This window comes from Pan paniscus, chromosome 6, assembly GCF_029289425.2.
Source record: "Pan paniscus chromosome 6, NHGRI_mPanPan1-v2.0_pri, whole genome shotgun sequence".
Taxonomy (NCBI): domain Eukaryota; kingdom Metazoa; phylum Chordata; class Mammalia; order Primates; family Hominidae; genus Pan; species Pan paniscus.
The window spans coordinates 90,605,946-90,624,350 of NC_073255.2; the positions used below are offsets into that span (position 1 = coordinate 90,605,946).

General features: G+C 53.8%; 1 protein-coding gene and 1 long non-coding RNA gene across 5 annotated transcripts in view; one reads left to right on the forward strand and one right to left on the reverse strand.

The window, feature by feature from the left end:
• Positions 1–4,609, reverse strand: part of CLIP2 (CAP-Gly domain containing linker protein 2) — a 116,272-nt gene extending 111,663 nt beyond the window's left edge. For 2 of the 3 annotated variants that reach the window (XM_034951420.3, XM_034951418.3), the window contains exon 1: positions 4,291–4,609. The gene's annotated coding sequence lies outside the window, so the exon portion shown is untranslated. The remainder of the gene's footprint in view (positions 1–4,290) is intronic. The other variant, XM_034951419.2, reaches the window with a different exon arrangement.
• Positions 4,610–6,892: 2,283 nt separating this feature from the next.
• LOC117978627 (uncharacterized) overlaps positions 6,893–18,405 on the forward strand; it is a 30,083-nt gene continuing 18,570 nt past the window's right edge. For both annotated transcript variants that reach the window (XR_008625859.2, XR_008625860.2), the window contains exons 1-3: positions 6,893–17,108; positions 17,467–17,536; positions 18,244–18,328. This is a non-coding gene — a long non-coding RNA (uncharacterized LOC117978627). The remainder of the gene's footprint in view (positions 17,109–17,466; positions 17,537–18,243; positions 18,329–18,405) is intronic.

Genomic DNA, 18,405 nt, shown 5'->3' on the forward strand with positions numbered 1-18,405 from the left:
GAACCCGGGAGGCAGAGGTTGTGGTGAGCTGAGATCATGCCACTGCACTCCAGCCTGGGCAACAAGAGCGAAACTCCATCTCAAAAAAAAAAAAAAAAAAAAAAAAAAAGCCCGAGTCCCACGCTGCCGGTTGGACCCAAATCTCCAGGTCCTGAAAGGAGAGAGCCTCCTCCTGTCCCGGGGCAGGGCTGGGGGAAGCCAGTGGCAGGCAGCCCTGGCCATCCCACCTGTGCTCTCCTCCCCACACTGGCCTGATCAGTGCACTCTGGTTTCTTTCAACAAATCATGCTGCAAGTCCCACATCCTGTGGCACAATGGCTAATTGACCACGGGTCTGCCTCCCCCATCAGCTCATGAACTCCCTGAATGCCCAGATTTGCTGGTCCTCACCTAACACACAACCTTCATCATCAATGCAGCCAACCAATTATCCCAGCTGTGCCAGCCCCAGAGACCACGTGACCAGCCCCCCCACTAGCCGAGCAGAGGCGGGTGGGCTTCCTCATCCAGGCTGGACCAATCAGTGTCTCTCTGCACCCCAAGATGAAGGAGACCCCCACTGGGAGGTCCCGTGGACTCAGGCTACAGCCCCATTCAACACAGCCACGCTCACAACCCAAGGAGACGGAGCCTGTAGGGGAAAGGAGAAGGAGACTGGACGGATGCGCTGAGAGAGGCCGAGAAAATGAAACCGCAGTCCACAGAGAGGAAAGCCAGAGGAGGAGCTGCCTGCCAGCTTCCGGGGTCCCGGGGGGCCAGGTCGCCTCCAATTGTTTGCTGCACAAGTTCTCTGTTCTCCACTCTTAAGTCCCTTTTCACTTAACCTAATTGAAGCAGGTTCCTGTTCCTTGCAACAAAATAATCCCAAAGGTATGGGATCGGAGGGCACCCCCACACCACCCTCAAAGCCAGCCCTGCTCCTCAAACCATGCCCACTCCTCACAGTTTATTAAAGGGGCCACATCAGCCTTAGGTGAGGCAAGTCTGGGTGTGCCCAGCCTGGGAGCATGGGGAGAGCTGCAGTGGAAAGATACAGCCAACTGGGGGCGGACCCTAAAAGCTAGATAGCGTGTTTGGACTTTGCACCTGAGCAAAAGGGATAGGTGTCTGAGAAGGCAGAATCATAATTGTTCAGGGACATGAACCCGAAGAGGGTGGGTAGAATGGTGTGGCCGAAGGAAGCATGCCTCCCAGGCATACAGTAGGTGCTTAGCAAATCCATCAAGGGCAGACACAGCCACCTCTTTGTGCCAAGATATTCTTATCTGTAAAATGTAGGCAACCTTATTAAAATATCCACAAATGAAGGAATGAATTTAAAGAGCTCAGAACCAGGCCAGGCGTGGTGGCTCACGCCTGTAATCCCAGCAATTTGGGAGGTCAAGGTGGGCGGATCACTTGAGGTCAGGAGTTTGAGACCAGCTTGATCAACATGGTGAAACCCTGCCTCTACTAAAACTACAAAAAATTAGCCAGTCTTGGTGGCATGGGCCTGTAGTCCCAGCTACTCGAGAAGCTGAGGCAGGAGAATCACTTGAATCTGGGAGGTGGAGGTTGCAGTGAGCCGAGGTGGCACCACTGCACTCCAGCCTGGGCGACAGAGCAAGATGCTGTCTCAAAAAAGCTCAGAACAATTCTCCACAAAGTAAGCACTTAATATATACTTTTTTTTTTCAACCTGCACAAAAGCTGAAGTTCTCACAAGAACCAATAAGCAGGGAATCTGAGGGTCACAAATGCAGCTTCCCTCCCCTGTGTATGGAAGTGGAGGTAGAGCAGGTGGTGTCAAGAGGGCAGAACTGGCTGGGTGCGGTGGCTCACGCCTGTAATACCAGCACTTTGGGAGCCTGAGGCAGGTGGATCACCTGAGGTCAGAAGTTCAAAACCAGCCTGGCCAACATGGTGAAACCCCGTCTCTACTAAAAATACTAAAATTAGCCGGACATGGTGGCACATGCCTGTAATCCCAACTACTTGGGAGGCTGAGGCAGAATTGCTTGAACCCAGGAGGCAGAGGTTACAGTGAGCCAAGATCGCGCCATTGCACTCAAGTCTGGGCAACAAGAGTGAAACTCCATTTCAAAAAAAAAAAAAAAAGGGGGCAGGATCAACTGTCAGGGTGGCAGGGCCAGGAGGGGAGGCCAAGAGGGAACTGGGGGACCACACGTGGGCAGGCCTGCCAGGTGGGGAGCAGGGACAACTGGGGCTGTGGGGAGATGGCCTTTCTATCACCAAGGGAGGCAGGACCAGGGAGGAGGCTGCAGTGAGGCAGAGAACAGCAGGTCCCGGGTCAGGGCTAACCAGCAAGGCTGCTGAAAAAGGACAAACAGCCTGGAAGGGGCACGAGCCTCCTCTCCCTGAAACGTGTGTGAGTGGGGCCAGGAAGCCACTCTGTACGGCAGCAACAACATTTATAGGACATCTACTCTGTCACAGGGCACACAGTTCTCCTAACAACCCTAAAAGCCAGATACCATAAGGATCCCAATTTTACAGATGAGGATGTCGAGGCAGAGAGAGATGCAATGTGCAAGGTCACATAGCTAGGGAGTGGCAGAGCTGGGATTTGAACCCGGGCTGTTAAGCTCCAGCATCTGAACTCTTCACCGCCAAGGTAGACAGCAGATGCCGGAAAGCGATTACTGCTCCTTGGAGTAAATTCCCCCTGCTGGGACTTTGGGCTCTGAGTGCAGAATTCCAGGCACTACCTTCCCAGCCTGCACGGTGCTGAGGGCTGGAGTTTGCAGGTGCACACAGGTGTGTGTGGAGGAGGCTCCTCCCAGGCGCCTCCACCTGCCTCTTCTGCCTTTGGAGCCCCTCTCCATCTCCACCGCCTCCACCTGTCCTGAAGCCTGAATCCCATCATTCCCCCGCAAGGCACTGCAGACAAGAATGCATCCTGTGCTCAACGCAGGTCTGAGTTCCTCAAATCCTAAGCTGTTTCTCTAACCCAATAGCCTCCTTTTCTGACTCCAAGCCCTTATTCACGCTATTTCTCCTGCACGAAACCCCCTTCAGGCAACCTGGCAGCAAACTTCTGCAAGATGCTCTATGAAGCTTCCTGGTCTGCCCCATCCTCCAGGGGACCCCCTGTATGCCCCCAGCTTCCCCACTAATGCACTCATCAACCCCCGGGGCTGCACTTTTTGGGGACACCGAGGCTGCTGTCCTGTGGACCAGCCAGCCCCTAGAAGTGCCAGGCCAGGTAACAGCAGCTGAATGAATGAAGGGCTTATTGTTTACATTTACAACCGATAGGGAAGAGGCTTCTGAAGCACACACGTGGTGCTCCCCACACCCTCCTCCTCCTCTGCCCACAGCCCTAGGCCACCCCACCCACCTCCCTCAGGCATCGCGCAAGAGTGACGGCAGACCCCCTCATCCCAGACCCCCACTTCTCACCCAGAAGTGAGAGGAGGGGTCTCAGACGTTGGGGGACACACTGCTGGGTGGGTGATTTCCCCCCAAGGTGCTCCCTCTGCCCGTCCTTCCCAGGGTGGGGCTGGGGCCTGCGTGGCAGTGCCCAGTGGGCACCCGCTCGGCCCAAGCTCTGCCTGAAAGGTCCAAACGGGCGGGCCCTGAAGGTTCAGCCAAGCATCCTCCGCGGCCGCCGCCCCTCCCCGGGAGGAGGGCAGAAAATCTGCTGCCTCACCAGCCACCAGCGCCAGCTTGGGGGGGCACCCCCTGAGGGAAGCCGCCCGCCTCAATCTCCTCCTACCCCACCTCAGCCATGCACTTCAACCAAGTTTTGCAAAGGCCATCGGCCAGGCGACCCCAGAGGGTGTAGCAGGGAGGAGAGGGGGGCAGTCCCTGTTCTCCCAGACCCCAGGTTTGGAGATGGGGGCTGCATGGCCGCGCCCACCAGGCTGTGCTCCCCAGGCTCTGTGAGCCCAGAGAGCCCTGCGGCGCGTCCAGCCGTCTTGCGCTGCCCTTGGAAGGGGGTACGGGCGACCCTCCAACAGAAGGGCCAAACCCCTGTCCGAGGGTAGGGACCCCGATGAGGCTGGTGATGGCTTCAACAGGGGGACCCGCAGCCCGGGAATAGCCCCCAACCCTGGCACCCCAAGCAGTGCCCCCTCCTCTCCTGCAAGCAACGGGGAAGTTGGGGCACACCCCAGCCAGCTCCCGCCCACGCCCACCGGCCGGCCTCGAACCCTCCCGCCCCCGCCCACGCCCCGACAATGCCTCCGGGCCCGCAGCCCCGCTTTCGGCCAGGCCGCCGCCCCCCGCATCTCTCCGTCCTTTGTTGCCCGCGCGACCCCCTCCCTCGGCCCCTCCAGCAGCCCCTACCTTCGTCCTTCCAGCATCAGGCTAAGCGGCGGGAGGCCCGAGAGCCCCGGCCTCCTCCTCTCGGGCCCGGGCGCGCTGGGGGGCGAGGATGCTGCGGCCCCTCCCTGCGCGGCGCTGCCCACCGGCTGCACCCCCTCCTGGCGCCGGGGACCCCCGCGATAGGTGCTCAGGGCCCGGGCCTCGCGCCACGTCTCTGGGAAGGCGGGAGGCGCGCACCGAGGCCGCCCAGCAGCCGCCTGCGCGCCCCGCGGCCGAGCCGAGCTGAGCGCCCGCGGAGCCAGCGGAGCCAGCGGTCCGGCTCCGGGAGGGAACAAAAGGGGCCGGCGCAGGGGCGGGCGCGGGAGGGCGGGGCCTGGGGCGGGCGGTGGGGGGGGGGGGGGCGGGTCAGGCGCGCGTGGGCGGCCTCGCGGTTCTCAGGCCTCAGTGCCTCGCGGAAAGCAGGCGGGCGGGCGGAAAACGCGGAGCAACCTCTTCCCCCTCTCCCCGCTCCATCTCCTTCCCTTCCCAGGCCGCAGCTGTCCTTTGTGGGGCGTCCAGGGTTCGCCCACATCCACCTCCGCGCTGGGCACCTGGTGGTGCTTACATCGCGTTTGGTGAAACGCATCCTCCAGCCATGCTATGCTTGCAAAGATGTCTCTGGTCATTGGGAAGGACGGCAGCTTGGGAAGGTGAGATGCTGTTGGCGCTGGACAGAAAGGATGAGGAGGGGGACAGTGCAGCTGGGGCGAAAACTTCAGGTCTGTGTTGGGGCCAGCGTGGGTGGGGAACTGTGGCACAGGGTCTCATGGTTATCAAGGATCTCATAGCCTGGGCAGTGTCTCACGCCTGTAATCCCAGCACTTCAGGAAGCCAAGGCGTGCAGATCGCCTGAGGCCAAGAGTCCGAGAACAACCTGGGCAACGTAACCTTCGTCTCTACAAAAAATACAAAAATTAGCTGGGCGCGCGCCTGCGGTCCCAGCTACTGGGGAGGCTGAGGTGGGAGGATCGCTGGAGCCCAGGAGGTCGAGGCTGCAGTGAGTCATGATCAAGCCACGGCCCTTCAGCCTGGGTGACAGAGCGAGACTCCGTCCCAAAAGAGAAATAAAAAAAGGATCTCATGGTGATAGCTTCCAAGATACAAATGAACCCTCCCCAGGACAGGATGCATGTACTGCTATTTCAGAGGAGTTGAGGCAGCTGCCAGGTCCCCTCCTGCGTGGAGAGGCAGATGCCAAGTGACAGCTCAGGAACTAAACAGTGACCAAGCCCCAGCCCCTGTCCATGCCCAGGCTGCGGTTGGCTTCTGTGGCTTGGTTTCCCTCTGTCCCCCCTTGATAAGCTCGCCTGGATGCCTTTGACCTAGCTGGCCGTTCTACCAGTCCTGCCCTGCCCCCTTTCTCTGTTTGACAAATCATATTTCCCCCTTCAAAGCACAGCTTAAATGTCCCTGCTTTTCCCTTGAGTGCAGGAATGTGGGTGTTGGGGGAGGTTGTGGTCTGTATGGTGAGACCACTGTTCTGCGGGAGAGAAGTGCCACATACGATCTTGTTCCTATCCCCTAAGGGACCCAGTGCAATGCTTGGCAGAGGGTAGACATCCAGTAATATTTGTTGAATGAATGAATGAACTTACTAAGTTAACATTACCACCCCTCAACTGTCTTGGTATCCATAATCTTTGAGAAGTGAGTGAACCTTTTTTTAGAGAAGGGGTCTCACTCTGTCACCCAGGCTGGAGTGCAGTGGTGTGATTACAGCTCACTGCAGCCTCAAACTCCCAGGCTCAAATGATCCTCCTGCCTCAGCCTCCAGAGTAGCTGGGACTACAGGCATGCACCATGCCCGGCTAATTTTTTGTGTTTTTTATAGAGATGGGGTCTCATTATGTTGGGGTCCAGGCTGGTCTTAAACTCTTGGCTTCAGATGATCTTCCCACCTCAGCCTCCCAAAGTGCTGGGATTACAGCTGTGAGCCACCATGCCTGGCCTAAACATTTTGACCTCAGTTTCCCCATCTGTAAATTGGGGAGAGTGTTTCAATTCAGTTCAGCGAACATGCAATGCTGTAATGATGGAGGCTGGGCATGGGGTCAGCCCTGAGGGGGTGCCCAGTTGGTGTGGAGAGCCAGACTTGGAGACTAAGAAGGGAGGAGGTTCAGAGTGAACTCCAGAAAGACTGGGCTTCTGTAGGAGGTGTGAACCCATAGGGAGGGAGGGGACTCAGGGTGGAGAGGGCAGTGTTCAGGAAACAGGGAGCTAATTGTTCCTTGTGGCTGGGATGCATAACCTGTATATCAACAGTTATAAACCAGCCAGGCACAGTGGCTCACACCTGTAATCCCAGCACTTTAGGAGGTGGTGGCGGGCAGATAACCTGAGGTCAGGAGTTCGAGACCAGCCTGGCCAACGTGATGAAACCCCATCTCTACAGAAGATGCAAAAAATAGCTGGGTGTGGTGGCACATGCCTGTAATCCCAGCTACTCGGGAGGGTGAAGCTTGAGAATGGCTTGAACCCAGAAGGCGAAGGTTGCAGTGAGTGGAGATCATACCACTACACTCCAGCCTGGGCAACAGAAGGGATGGGAGGGGAGGGGAGGGGAGGGGAGGGGATGGGGCAGAGATTTGCCAAGGTGACGTGGGTCTTGCTGGGATGTACCTGAGCTCACCAGCCCCTGCCCAGCAGATCTAGCCTCCCACGTGTGCCTCAGGAGGTAGGCAGGGGCCCCCAACCTTCACAGGTACTGCCTCCCTCACTGATGGCCCCCAGTATTATTCAGAGCAACAGCCTGCGGTCAACAGACCTTACCTGGCCGCTGGTGAGTGGAGCTTCAAAGAGCAAGTCACCTGAGAGGGACACCTTTTGTTCTTGCTCCAGATGAGAGAAGACAGGCTTCTGTCTTGTTACAGTTTGCATTTGGGGGGCCGGGCACAGTGGCTCACACCTGTAATCCCAGCACTTTGGGAGGCCAAGGCGGGCGGATCACAAGGTCAGGAGTTCGAGACCAGCCGGGCAAACATGGTGAAACCCTGTCTGTACTAAAAATACAAAAATTAGCCAGGCACCTGTAATCCCTGCTACTCAGGAGGCTGTGGCAGGAGAATTGCTTGAACCCGGGAGGCAGATGTTGCAGTGAGCCAACATTGTGGCACTGCACTCCAGCCTGGGCGACAAACTGAGACTCCGTCTCAAAAAAAAAAAAAAAGCTGGGCGCAGTGGCTCACGCCTGTAATCCCAGCACTTTGGGAGGCTGAGGCGAGCGAATCACCTGAAGTCAGGAGTTCGAGACCAGCCTGGCCAACATGGTGAAACTCCGTCTCTACTTAAAATACAAAAAATTAGCCGGGCATGGTGGTACACACCTGTAATCCCAACTACTTGGGAGGCTGAGGCAGGAGAATCACTTGAACCCGGGAGGCGGAGGTTGCAGTGAGCTGAGATCGCACCATTGCACTCCAGCCTGGGAAACAAGAGCAAGACTTTGTCTCAAAAAAAAAAAAAAAAAAAGTTTGCGTTTGAGTTTTTCTACTTCTTTCAGTAGATGAATCTGATGCTATCTGATGTGAGGGTTGGGGTCCTGGCCTTGGCCCCTGCCCTAGCATCAGGCCCCCGTGATGGGTGGGGAGGCAGGCAGGGGGATCTGGAGGGGGTGTTCTCCCAGCCGACCTCTCACCCAGGCCTTTTGTCTCCACTGAAACTGCTGATTTGGTCATTTTCTTGCTGACGCCGGGTGTGACCAGCAGCCTCACGGGAGGATTTTTCATGGGAAGAGAGAGTTGGGAATAATTTTCGAGCCAGAGCTGAATTCTCTGAGGCCTGCAATGGGCCAGCCACGGGAGAGGCCTGGGCTGCTTTGCAGGTGGCTATCTCTCTGGTATACTATTTATTTATTTATTTATTTATTTATTTATTTATTATTTTACTTTTTCAGGGGTAGAGACAGAGGCTTTCTATGTTGCCCAGGCTGGTCTCGAAATCCTGGCCTCAAGTGATCCTCCCACCTCAGCCTCCCAAAGCGCTGGGATTACAGGCTCTGGTCACCACGCCTGGCCTATTTTTATTTTTTTATTTTTCATTTTAGAATCCATAGGACAGCCACAGGATGGGATATGTTTGCAGTGTCTGAACTGCTGTTTACAAGGCATTTGTTATAATGTGGGGAAACAGTTATGTATTTACACCCACCAGGAAAATACACTTCATGAAACTGCGGATATGGAGCCAAGTTTAGTGCCTCATGCCTGTCATCCCAGCGAGTGGGGAGACTGAGGTGGGAGGATCACTTGAGCCCACGAGTTGGAGGCTATAGTGAGTTATGATCATACCATTGCACTCCAGCCTGGGCAACAGAGCAAGATCCCATTTTATTTTATTTTATTTTTAAAATTGTGGGCCAGTTGTGGTGGCTCATGCCTGTAATCCCAGCACTTTGGGAGGCCAAGGCAGAAGGATTGCCTGAGCCCCAGAGTTGGAGACCAGCCTGGGCAACATGATGAAACCCTGTCTCTACTAAAAACACAAAAAGCTAGCCAGGCATGGTGGCACATGCCCGTAATCCCAGCTACTCAGGAGGCTGATGCAGGAGAATCGCTTGAACCCGGGAGGCGGAGGTTGTAGTGAGCCAAGATCGTACCACTACAGTCCAGCCTCGGTGAAAAAGTGAGACCTTGTCTCAAAAAAACTGGTAACTGTGGTGGGCTTTGGGTGGGGGGAATCCGTGGGACTTTTTTCTTCCCTTTTCTGAATTTTTCTGCAACAGGCATGTGCTGCTTTGGGGACTAATAAAAGAAACTTAAACCCAAACCGCTTCTGCTGAAATGATTGGATGTTGCTGTGACCTTTCTGCCTAGCAGAGCAGAGGCTGCACAGGGTGGCAGGTGGCACAGGCTGGGAATTGCATCACCATGGAGATACCAGCTAAGGCTATCACGCCGGTGGCCACACCCTTACTTTCAACTGCATGGACTTTGCCTTTATCCAGTTCTCCCCACCTTGGGGTATATCGGTCTTGGAGGAAGCCCCGGTACTTCCCTCCGGCTTGGTACAGTGCTAGTGGAAACAGCCCAGTGGTAAAGGAAGGCCATAGTAGCTCTCTGCTGCCAGGTGATAGGGGGACTTCCCCTCGTTGGGGGTTTCCAAGATGCGTGGGGGCTTTTTCTATGCAGCCTCCCCGGATTTCCCAAGGGAAGATAACAAGGCCTCCCCTGCTGTTTGAAGGAAAGCTGACATGGCTGAGGATTGTTACGAGAGAAGCTTAAGCTTAAAACTGCATGAGGCCGGGTGTTGTGGCTGACGCCTGTAATCGCAGCACTTTGGGAGGTGGAGGCTGGCGGATCACCTGAGGTCGGGAGTTGGAGACCAGACTGACCAACATGGAGAAACCCCTTCTCTACTAAAAATACAAACTTAGCCGGGTGTGGTGGCTCATGCCTGTAATCCCAGGTACTTGGGAGGCTGAGGCAGGAGAACCGCTTGAACCCAGGAGGCGGAGGTTGCAGTGAGCTGAGATCACACCATTGCACTCCAGCCTGGGCAACAAGAGAGAAACTCTGTCTCAAAACAAAAACAAAAACAAAAAAACTTCGCATGGATTGTGTTGATAAATGAAGACCACCCCAAAGAGAACAAGCAAAGCCTGCTTATTCAGACCTTGTTATTGCAAGAGAAGTGGGCCAGCAAAGACCAGCAAAAATTTTAAAAAGCTTTATTTATGTTTTGATATAGGGTCTTGCTATGTTGCCCAGGCTGGTCTTGAACTCCTGGGCTAAAGCAATCCTCCATGCCTCAGCCTCCCAAGTAGCTGGGATTACAGGCACGCACCACCGCTCCTCAGTTAGGGAAAACACTCCCAACTTCCTCCTGCTGGGGGAAGTCTCTAAAGGTGCTGGCTAAGGGCCCCTCTGCAGTCTGTCAGTTTCCAGCCTCAAGACCGTCCTCCACAGCTGCTATTACTCACTTAGCCCCGCAGTCCCTGAGTCCTATGGTTGCACATCTGTGCGTTATGTCACCCGGCCCAAGGCAGTGACACGCACTGAAGCTTGTTTATTCCGAGTTTCCAGGAGCCATCTGCCCGGGGACACTGCCCTGGACCAGGCTGGGCTCTTTCTCCCCTGATTCCTGCAGGGCTGCTCCCAGGACTCCTCTGCAAAACCACACTTTCTCTCTCAGGCCAGGTCTAAGGGGGCATCTCTTCTGGGTTCTTTTGCATCCTTCTGATACTTTTTTTTTTTTTTTTTTTTTTGAGATGGAGTCTCGCTGTCACCCAGGCTGGAGTGCAGTGGCACAATCTTGGCTTGCTGCAACTTTCGCCTCCTGGGTTCAAGCAATTCTCCTGCCTCAGCCTCCTGAGTAGCTGGGATTACAGGCACCTGCCACCATGCCTGGCTAATTTTTGTGTTTTTGGTAGAGACGAGATTTCGCCATGTTGGCCAAGCTGATCTTGAACTCCCGACCTCAGGTGATCCACCCGCCTTGGCCTCCCAAAGTGCTGGGATTACGGGTGTGAGCCATTACACCTGGCCTGGGCCACAAACATTTAATTCTTTAAGTGTGGGGCTTAAGGGCAGCTTTCCGGAGGAGGTGACAGCCTAGGTGTGTCTTGAAGGATGGATGTGGCAGGCGGAGGCTGACGGTGGGAAGAACCTTGAAGAGCTCAAGTGGCCAGGGAATGGGGACCAAGATGAGGGCAGAGGAGTGGCAGGACTCAGTCAGGGAGGGCCTTGTATGGCAGGGCTGTAAAACTGGGCTTTTTCCTAAGGGCAATGGGGAGCCCTGGAGGGTTCTAGGCAGTGGAGAGACGAATTTTAGACCTGAAGCCTGGTTCCCTAGGCCATACGGGGACTGCATGGTGACAGATGGGAGGAGATGGTCTGGACCTTAGGTGTGAGCTGAGAAAAAGCAAGTCATTGAGAACAGGATCCCCACACTCTGGGTTTCCATCTCCTCCCAGCAACAGGAGGGACCCCAGCCCCGACGCCTCTGATGTCGGGACGAGGGTTTTGCTGCCTGTACTTGAGGTGCAAGGCAGACCTCAGCTGTCTGCCTCCGAAAGCTCCCAGTGTCCTGGCAGGGGGTAATTAGCCAAGCTTCACAGGGCCAGGGACAAGGGCATGCTTGTTTGTCCAAGCCTGCTGTCCCACTGTGAAAATCGACATTCTTTTGTGTCCTTAAAGGAATGTTAAGCCGGGTGAGTGGCTCCCACCTGTAATCCCAGCACTTTGGGAGGCCGAGGTGGGCAGATCACCTGAGGTCAGGAGTTTGAGACCAGCCTGGCCAACATGGCAAAACCCCATCTTTACTAAAAATGCAAAAATTACCCAGGTGTGGTGGCGGGCGCCTGTAGTCCCAGCTGCTAGGGAGGCTGAGGCAGGAGAATGGCATGAACCCGGGAGGCAGAGCTTGCAGTGAGCCGAGATCGTGCCACTGCACTTCAGCCTGGGAGACAGAGCGAGACTCCGCCTCAAAAAAAATAATAATAATAAATAATAAAATAAAAAAGTACCTGGGTGTGGTGGTGGGTGCCTGTAATCCCAGCTACTCAGGAGGCTGAGGCAAGAGAATTGCTTGAACCCGGGCGGCGGAGGCTGCAGTGAACCAAGATTACACCATTGCACTCCAGCCTGGGCAATAAGAGCAAAACTCCAGCTCAAAAAAAAAAAAAAAAAAAAAGAAGGGGGACACCTGTCAGGTAGTGCAGGGCAGAGGGACTGTTTCTGTACAAAGCATTTCACACTTGCCTTTTCATGTTGATTGGGCAAGAAGAAGAAGACGCCACAATCTTAGTCCAGAGCGATCAGCTCTGATAAAAGATTTAGCAAGGGCCAGGCGCAATGGTGCACACCTGTAATCCCAGCACTTTGGGAGGCTGAGGCAGGAGGACCGCTTGAGCCCAGGAGTTCAAGATCAGCCTGGGCGACATAGCAAGACCCCATGTCTACCAAAAAATAAGAAAATTAGCCGGGTGTGATGGTGTCCACCTGCAGTCCCAGCTACTCAGGAGACTGAGACAGGAGGATTGCTTGAGCCAGGAGGTTGAGGCTGCAGTAAGCCATGATTGTGCCGTTGTACTTCAGCCTGGGTGACAGAGCAAGACCTCATCTCAAAAAAAAAAAAAATAATAGTAATATTTAGCAAGGAAGACAGGAGGAAATGGCCAAAATGAAGTTTTTGTGTCTTTGGCAGGAGGATGTCCATGAATGTCATCAGTGAGCTGGCACCTGTCCCCCTCTACCCTGGAGCTGAAGGCAGCTTCTACACAAACCCTCCTGGGGCCTGCTCCGTGACTCAGTTTCCCTGTCATATGCTGCTGCTGCTTTTTTTTCTCTTTCATTAGGGCTTCCCCTCCACCCTCCCTGCAGGGTCACTGGGCTGGTGCCCTGGGCAGGGAGGAACACCAGCATGTGGCCTCAGACCTCACAGTCCTTTCTGCTCGCTCATTGACCTGTTTGCAACTCTGGACTCACAGCCAACGTTGCAAACTGAGGTTCCTGGAGTAATTCTAACCCTTTGGGAATCGCCCCACCCCCAGACTGTGAGCACACCAAGGGCATGGTCCATCTGTCCAGGCCACCCTTGTGTGCCACTGGATGCATGAAGGAATGTTGACATCAGCCTAAGGTCCTGCGTCAGCTCCCAGTAGCCTGATGTCAGGACCTCAAATGCAGGCTGAGAAGAGAACATAGGAGATGGGCCTTTTATAAGGCCAACCAGAAGGTCAGAAGACTTGGGCTCCAGCCGGGTGCGGCGACCCACACCTGTAATCCCAGTACTTTGGGAGGTCGAGGTGAGAGGATCACTCGAGGCCTGGAGTTTGAGACCAGCCTAGGCAACACAGTGAGACCCCATCTCTAAAAAAATTAAAAAATTAGCCGAGTGTGATGGTGCATGCCTGCAGTACCCGCTATTCAGGAGGCTGAGGTGGGAGGATTGCTTGAGCCCAGGAGGTCAAGGCTGCAATGAGCTAAGATCACACTCCAGACTGGGCAACAGAGAGAGACCTTGTCTCAGAAAAAAAAAAAAAAAAAAGAGAGAGAGAGAGGAGGAGGAGGCTGGGTGCAGTGGCTCATACCTGTAATCTAAACACTTTGTTTGTTTGTTTGTTTGAGAGGGAGTCTCACTCTGTCGCCCAGGCTGGAGCGCAGTGGCGTGATCTCAGCTCACTGCAACCTCTGCCTCCCAGGTCAAGCGATTCTCCTGCCTCAGCCTCCCGAGTAGCTGGGATTATGGGCACATGCCACCACGCCCAGCTAATTTTTGTATTTTCAGTAGAGACAGGGTTTCACCATGTTGGCCAGCATGGTCTTAAACTGCTGACCTCAGGTGATCTGCCCACCTTGGCCTCCCAAAGTGCTGAGATTACAGGCGTGAGCTACTGCACCTGGCTTTGTAATCCCAACACTTTGAGAGGCCAAGGTGGGAGCACTGCTTGAGGCCAGGAGCTTGAAACCAGCCTGGGCAACATAATGAGACCCCGTTTCTACAAAAATAAACAAATTAGCCAGGCATGGTGGTGCATGCTTGTAGTCCCAGCCACTCAGCAGGCTGAGGCTGGAGGATTGGTTGAGCCCAGGAGTTCAAGGCTGCAGTGAACCATGATTGCGTCACTGCAACAGAGGGAGACCCAGAAAGAAAGAAAGAAAGAAAGAGAGAAAGAGAGAAAGAGAGGAGGAGGGGGGAGGGGGAGGGGAGAGGAGGGAAGGGGAGGAAACACCAGGAATTTGCATGCACAGAGGAAGGCAATATGAGGACAGAGCAAGAAGGCAGCTGCCTGCAAGCCAAGGAGAGAGGCCTCAGGAGCAACCAACCTCACCAACACCTTGACCTTAGACTTCCAGCCTCCAGAACTGTGAGAAAATAACTTTGTGTTGTTTGAGCCACTCAGCCTGTGGTATTTTACTATGGCAGCTCAAGCTGACTCATGCACCAGGAATTTCCACGGGACTGTGTCACACTTGCAAACGTCATCTGTGACTATCCTGGTGGGAGGACAGCAGATCTGGGGACTGGGCTCTGCAGCCTTCCCAAATGCAGCATCCTGTGATTCCATTCTTCCACTTTGGCAGTCGAATGAGTCAGTGGAAGATTTGCAAACACGGAGCTAAAGGAAGATCTGGAAAGGAGGAGATGCACCGGGGAGTGTGAAGGGCATTTGGAGCCCAAGCCCGTCCTTTCCCAGGCCCCTGGAGCCCACTCAGCTAACCACAAGCACCACTGAAATCCACCAGAGCAATAGAAAAATTAGCTGGGTGCAGTGGCTCATGCCGTAAACCCAGCTACTTGGGACGCTGAGGCACGAGAATCACTTGAACCCAGAAGGTGGAGGTTGCAGTGAGCGGAGATCACACCACTGCACTCCAGCCTAGGCAACAGAGTAAGACCCTGTCTAAAAAAAAAAAAAAAAAAAAAAAATGGGCGCGGTGGCTCAAGCCTGTAATCCCAGCACTTTGGGAGGCCAAGGGGGGTGGATCACCTGAGGTCAGGAGTTCAAGACCAGCCTGGCCAACACGGTGAAACCCCGTCTCTACTAAAAATACAAAAATTAGCTGGGCGTGGTGGCAGGCACCTGTAATCCCAGCTACTCCCGGAGGCTGAGGCAGGAGACTTGCTTGAACATGGGAGGTGGAGGTTGCAGTAAGCCGAGATTGCACCATTGCACTCCAGCCTGGGGTATAAGAGTGACACTTCGTCTCAGAAAAAAAGAAAGAAAGAAAAGAAATCAACCAGGGTCCCAGGGTGAAAATGAATTCAGCCAAACAACATTCTTTTATTTCTTTTTTTTGTTAGAGATGAGGGTCTTGCTTTGTTGCCCAGGCTGGAGTGCAGTGGTACGATCATAGCTCACTGCAGCCTGGAACTTCTGGGCTCAAGTGATCCTCCCACCTCAGCCTCCCAGATAAGTGGGAGGGACTACAGGCAAGGACCACCATGCCTGGCTAATTTTTTAAATTTTTCTGTAGAGACGAAGTCTTGCTATGTTGCCCAGGCTGATCTTGAACTCCTGAGCTCAAATGATGCTCCCACGTCAGTCTCCCAAAGCGTTGAAATTACAGGCATGAGCCACTGCACCCCGCCAGATGTTTTGTTGTTGTTGTTTTGTTTTGTTTGAGATGGAGTTTTGCTCTTGTCGCCCAGGCTGGAGTGCAATGGTGCAATCTCAGCTCACTGCAACCTCTGCCTCCCGGGGATTCTCCTGCCTCGGCCTTCTGAGTAGTTGGAATTACAGGTATGTGCCACCACGCTCGGCTAATTTTTTGTATTTTTAGTAGAGACGGGGGTTTCACCATGCTGGCCAGGCTGGTCTTGATCACCTCAGGTGATCCACCCCCCTTGGCCTCCCAAAATGCTGGGATTACAGGCATGAGCCACCGTGCCTGGCCTCGCCAGATGTTTACTTCTTTTCAGGGGCTTGGTTTGGGCTACAGTTTTTTGTTTTTTTTTTTTAAGATAGAGTCTCACTCTGTTGCCCAAGCTGGAGTGCAGAGACATGATCTCGGTTCATTGCAACCTCTGCCTCCTGGGTTCAAGTGACTCTCTTGCCTCAGCCTCCCGAGTAGCTGGGATTACAGGTGCTCACCACCACGCCTGGCTATTTTTTTTTTTTTTTGTATTTTTAGTAGAGACAGGGTTTCGCCATGTTGGCCAGGCTGATCTCGAACTCCTGACCTCAGGTGATCTGCCCGCCTCAGCTACAGTCTTAAGCGAGGAGCTGGGTCATTCTGCTATGGGGCAAAGTGGGGTGCAATATCTTCCTTTGTGACTCAGTTTCCTATATGTTAAGTCTATACACCCATACATTTATTGAATGTAGATTCTCATTTGAATTCCTCTGGGGACAGTCCTTGAGTGAAAACACAAACCCATTCACTCTGGGAATTCCTGGTCCCTGAGCACAGGTGCAGGCTGCAAAGACACAGTCACCTGTGAAACATGCGGATGCCCCCAGGCCTGGGGTCAGAGGCCCTGGAGGAAGTCAGGGGGGCTGCCACAAATCAAGCAGTTTTTCCTTGCCAAAGGACCCCCAACAGCCCAGCCTGGCCAACATGGCATAGCCCCATCTCTACCAAAAATACAAAAATTAGCCAGGCATGTTGGCGCACATCTGTAATCCCACCTACTTGGGAGGGTGAGGCAGGAGAATGGCTTTGAGGTTGGGAGGTGGAGGCTGCAGCAAGCCAAGATCGTGCCACTGCACTCCAGCCTTGGTGACAGGGGGTCTGTCTTAAAAAAAGAAAAAAGGCTGGGCGCGGTGGCTCACGCCTGTAATCCCAGCACTTTGGGAGGCTGACGCGGACGGATCATGAGGTCAAGAGATGGAGACCATCCTGGCTAACACGGTGACACCCTGTCTCTACTAAAAATACAAAAAAAATTAGCCGGATGTGGTGGTGGGCACCTGTAGTCCCAGCTACTCAGGAGGCTGAGGCAGGAGAATCGCTTGAACCCAGGAGGCGGAGGTTGCAGTGAGCCGAGATCGCGCCACTGCACTCCAGCCTAGGCGACAGAGCAAGACTGTCTCACAAAAAAAAAGAAAGAAAGAAAGAAAAGGATGCCCAACAGTATCTAGCACAGCAACTCCTCTACTGCATCAAGGGTGCCCGCTTGCCCACACTCAGCTGCAAGCTGCTGTCTCTCCAAGTTTCTTGTCGGCCTGAGGCCTAGAGAAGAAAGCCGGTGTGTCATGAGTCCCCTCTCACCACTGACATTCCTGACAACTCCCCATCAGGAAGGAAGCACTGGGGCTGGAGACCGATGGTCCCTGTGGTCCCTTTGCCCTGGGTTTGGGATTCGCACCCAGGAGACCCATGGAATCACTGAGACCCCAGTCACAGCAGGGGCTCCAGGTGGGTGAAGGGGGCGGTGGGGTCTCTAAGCTAGGGTACGGGTGGGGTGTAGGGTCTCTAGGTCAGGGTGGGATGGGGTGGGGTCTCTAAACCAGGGTACAGATGGGGGGTTGAGGGGTTTCTTGTTCAGGGTGAGGGCGGGGTGGAGGTCTCTAAGTCAGGGTGGGGTGGGGTGGGGTGGGGTGTAGTCCTGGGCTCTGTCCCCCACTCCTTTGGGTGACTTTTATACAGGTTTCTTCCCCCAGCATGCTGGTCCTAGGTTTGGAAGATGAGGTGGGGGAGGTGCACGTGTATGGTAAATTGCTTTTGGTTTTGATTACAAAATAACGTACATATGAAGTGGCTCTCCAATGTATAGGCATGACTTCAGGATAAGAAAATAAACACCTATGTGAAGGACGCCTGGCTCAAGAAATAGAACTTTCCAGGTATCTTGGAATCCCCTAGTTTCCCCTCTCCATTCCCTCCCCTCCCTAAACATACCTGCTTAGCTGGATTTTGGTTTTCTTCCCTTTTCTTTTCTTTTCTTTCTTTTTTATTTTATTTTTATTTATTTATTTATTTTGAGACAGAGTCTTGCTCTGTCGCCCAGGCTGGAATACAGTGGCACGATCTCGGCTCACTGCAATCTCCGTCTCCCGGGTTCAAGCAATTCTCCTGCCCCAGCCTCCCGAGTAGCTGGGACTACAGGCATGTGCCACCACGCCCAGCTAATTTTTGTATTTTTAGTAGAGATGGGGTTTCACCATGTTGGCCAGGCTGGTCTCGAACTCCTGGCCTCAAGCAGCTCTCCTGCGTCAGCCTCACAAATAGCTGGGACTAGAGGCATGAGCTACCACACCCAGCTGCTGCTTTTTTTTTTTTTTTTTCCTGATAAAATTAAGTTTGTTCACTTTACAAAGTGAGCTTCACTTTGCAAAGTGATGCTTCACTTTGCAAAGTAATTTCAGAAGAGTGGTAAATAAGCTGTAGTTATGAATTTAAAATACAGATTTATTTTTAATCCAAGTTTTCAGGGAAAGTAACTTAGAGTGAGACAGGCTTGCTTTAAATAACAAATCTATAAATGACACAAATCAGTATGTTAGGATGCTAGAGGACCCTGGAACATTTCAATTCAATTTCTTCATTTTAGGAAATAGGGAACTGAAGGTTATCTCTGGCAATCTGGAGAGGCCAGGAACCCACCGCAGGCCCCCTGGAGATGGAGAGGGAAACAGGTGGGTAAAGAAAGCCCCTCTACTTAGATGGGCTTCTTGGACCTGAACAGCTGCATGTCTGGATGTGGCGGGCTGTG